This window comes from Rhagoletis pomonella, unplaced genomic scaffold, assembly GCF_013731165.1.
Source record: "Rhagoletis pomonella isolate Grant_MI unplaced genomic scaffold, Rhpom_1.0 Rhpom_scaffold_00002, whole genome shotgun sequence".
In the NCBI taxonomy this organism is placed as follows: domain Eukaryota; kingdom Metazoa; phylum Arthropoda; class Insecta; order Diptera; family Tephritidae; genus Rhagoletis; species Rhagoletis pomonella.
The window spans coordinates 40,251,482-40,255,403 of record NW_023458556.1 but is presented as its reverse complement, the minus strand read 5'-3'; positions in this window follow the sequence as shown (position 1 = coordinate 40,255,403).

The following is a 3,922-nucleotide window of genomic DNA, read 5'->3' as shown; positions in this document are numbered from 1 at the left end:
AGTGCAAAAAACTGTCAGCAAAAAAAAAACCAACGTGATTTTGCAGCCGCTTAAAACTTGCACTTGAAATTTTACTGAAAGCTTTTCTGAAATTTTGCTAATGTCTGTATGAAGTTTGATTTAAATTGTTCTGGTTAAAGCATGAACCACGTTTTTATGAAAAAATATCAAAAAAAGTTTAGCTTTAAAAACCTTGCAAATAATTAACAAAAATCGCAGAGTACTCATTTCTGCTCACCACTGTACATACATCCGTTATTTTAATACCTCTGGCTTAAAACTTTTCAGCCTCCTGTGAACGCGCCTGCGAAAAAGGTCTTATAGAGCAAAAAATCGACAATTCATTTATGACGGTTTCTTATAGTTAAAAGTATTGAAAATGCTATGCGATAATGTCCGAGTGAAAAAATTCGCAATTGCTTAAACAAATTAAACAGGTTGTTTTAAAAGAAATTTTTAAAGTCTAGTTTTTATTAGTGGTTAATAAAAAAGAAAAATCGATCGCCGCACATCTAACGGCAACATGCTCATGTGTAAATCTTATCTCCACTCCTTTGCAGGTGGCCGCAATTTTTTGTGGAGTTATTCCTTTTCATGTACATTCCAAATATGAACAATATCAGATCATAAATACGGGGTTTCAAAATAGGTCGACATTTGCGCCACCGGATCCTTTCATTTCATTTCAAGTCTGTAGCACATCAGGAAGTTGGCTAAAAATTTATTGCAAGATTTGATTACACACAGGTGACACATAATAAAAGCTTATACATTTTTTTTTTATAGTTGGAAAATAATTTTTTTAATTAATCATTTGTCCTTTAAAGACAATAATGCTTTTGTAGGCATTTATGTATATGTGTAGGTGTATATGTATGTGAACTTATGTACGTATGTATATGTTTGCATGTATACTTTTGAATTATTTTAGAAAAAAGTATTAAATAAAATAGAATTATTAGCCTGACTATTTATTTATAAAAAAAGCGTCGACATACTACTACGACATACTATTCGCTCAGTTGTTAAAAGTGATAAAAATGCACTATTTCTTCACGCATCGCTTGATAGTAGATATTAATGAATTTTTCCACGCTTTCTTTTCTTTTCTCTAACGGCAATAAACACATATGTAGTAAACGCTACATAACTGACCTTTCTCATCTCATTTATGTATTGCCATTGTCAAGCCAAACCAAACAAAAGACTTAAGTTCCGAACTTTATGCACGCAACACATTTACATGCATTCAAGCGTCTCAATTTAATTAAATACCATAACTTCCTTTGTTGTAGCTTCTTGTAACCGAAACCATAACAATAATGCCCCTCACCGCTCAATGCAGCATTGGATGACAACGTTTAGGGTTGTAAATTGCAATTGACCACATAATTGTTTTTTTTAGCCACAGCTTGTTGTAGAGACGACAAGTGGTGTTTTGGCTGACGGTCAAGAAATTCATTCATTCACCACATCAGGGCCTACTGCTTATGTGAGCCACATGTCCTTGAAATAATTTTCATGTGGTTAGAACACTTTATTATGCATTAAATGGAAACTAATATAAAAAAAAGCAAACCGCAACTTCGCATTTACTATGCCCGCACCATTGTTGTACGGTTGACTATATAGTTGAGTGATGTTGCCGACTTTTCGCATGGTAACTGTAGAAAATGTTGTTAAAATGCTATTAAAAATACATCTTCATAGAAACCACAACATTTAAAACAGTTTTTGTTTTGTATTTAAAAACAAAATCATGCAGTTTTTTTTTTTAGCAACCGTTATACTGCTAATAATATCTAATCAAAAACGCATAAAATTCCTTAGATGATCTTTAGGCCAGCTGAATGTGAACACATATTAGTGGATAATAAATACGCATAGACATCCATACATATATACGTATGTATATATCTACATGTTTACTAATTCGAGTACAGCTACAGCTATTTGGAAACAATTATTATGCGAAAATTATGCCATAACGCAGAAAATTGCTGCTACGTGATGCACCTTTGCCACAATACACATTTTTGTACGTATGTATGTATGTGCTCGCTCCGCATTTGATGGCCCAACAAGGTAAGGTAAGTTAATGCGACAGCTCCCACATATTGTGTTCTTATTTATATCAGTTTGTAGGCTTTAAACACGTCTACTCAAATGGTATACATATCTAATTAAATTTAGCTTTCATCCCCCTACTTTCCGAAACCCAAAGATGATACGATTGAGAATAATTTTATTAAAAAGCGCAACGTGACTTCATTGCTCGATATACATGCATATGTATGTATTTATGTATGTGTGTATGTCAATAAGCAAAGCGAAATTCCTTCAAGGTCAATCATATTGTTCGGTAATAGGATGGGAATGAATTTTAAAAATGTTGACAGAGTATTTGTTGTTGCAAAGTAAATTATTTGCACCAAATAACCGATAATGATCAACCAATAACGGCTTAAGTGGTTTGTTTTTAACATTCCACGAAACTTCAGCTCCACTAAAAAGGAGATAGCTGATTTGTCATAAAAAAGAGAGTTCACGAGCAGTAATAAAAAAGTAAGTGCGCCTGGGCCACACTAGAGAAGTGAAACTGACGTTACTTATCTATTTTGTCTCATAACCAATGTATACATACACACATCCTGCTTTTGCTTAAGGTTATATTTTTTCTCTTTTTTCTATCTAGATCCCTCCCTACCTTCACCCCTGTTCGTTTTATTATCATTCATGTTATTCTGTTTTTCCATTATATTAATTTTTATCTTTATACTCTATCGATAACAAAATCGATAATAACGTCCAACAAAATATCGATAACGAAACCGATAGATAGATAAAAAAAATCGATAACAAAATCGATGACAAATTCGATAAAAATTTCAACGGCAAAATCGATAATACCACTCGTAGCAAAATCGATTCGAAAATCGATAACAAAATCGACAAATATCGATAAAAAAATCGATAAATATCGATAACAAACTCGAAAATATCGATAATAAAATCGATAAAAAAATCGATAAATATCGATAGCAAAATCGATAAATGTCGATAACAAAATCGATAAATTCGACAACAAAATCGATAAGTATCGATAACCAAATCGATAAATATCTCATACTCATCTTTGTTTTTACTTTTATGTTTATCATTTTCTTCATCTACGTATTCCCCTTCACCCTTGCCCTTATAGATATAAGTAAAGTGTTTAAATTTACCTTGGTCTTCATTTTTGCCTTTATCTTTACGCATCTTTGGTTTTTATTTATTTTTACCTTTGCCTTTATCCTTTTCTTTATCTATGTACGTACTCACCTTTACTTTCATTCTTGTATTGGTATTTTTCTAAGTTTTATTCTTTAACCTTTTATTAGCAATTTTTTGTTAAATTAATACCATACACCCAAGAAGCACTTGTTTCAGCCCCAATAATTTCCGTTGCACCATTTCCGTTGCATCATTTCCGTTGCACCATTTCCGTTGCACCATTTCCTTGTGGAATTTCCGTTGAATTTGCCAATTTACTCCCAACCAACCAACCGCCGCTAAAGAAGTTTGGATTTGCTCACACAAGCTCTTGGCTCAATCCTTATCCGTTCGTCCTGAAATATACTAGGCAGATATGCGATTGCTTTATAAAAAAAAAAAACCATTTTGAAATATGAGTGTTTTTACCATCTAGAAAATAATTTCTACAACTTCACATACGCGGTTTTGCAATTTGTCGATACGCGGTTTTGCACTTTAAACGACGATATTCACCTTTATCCTCATCATCTTCTGTATTATCGTCATCACCTTTATCTTCATCTTCGTCCGCATCTTCGTTTTCATCTTTGTCTTTGTCTTCCCCTTCATATTCCTTCTCATCTTCATCTTCATCTTCATCTTCATCTTCATCTTCATCTTCATC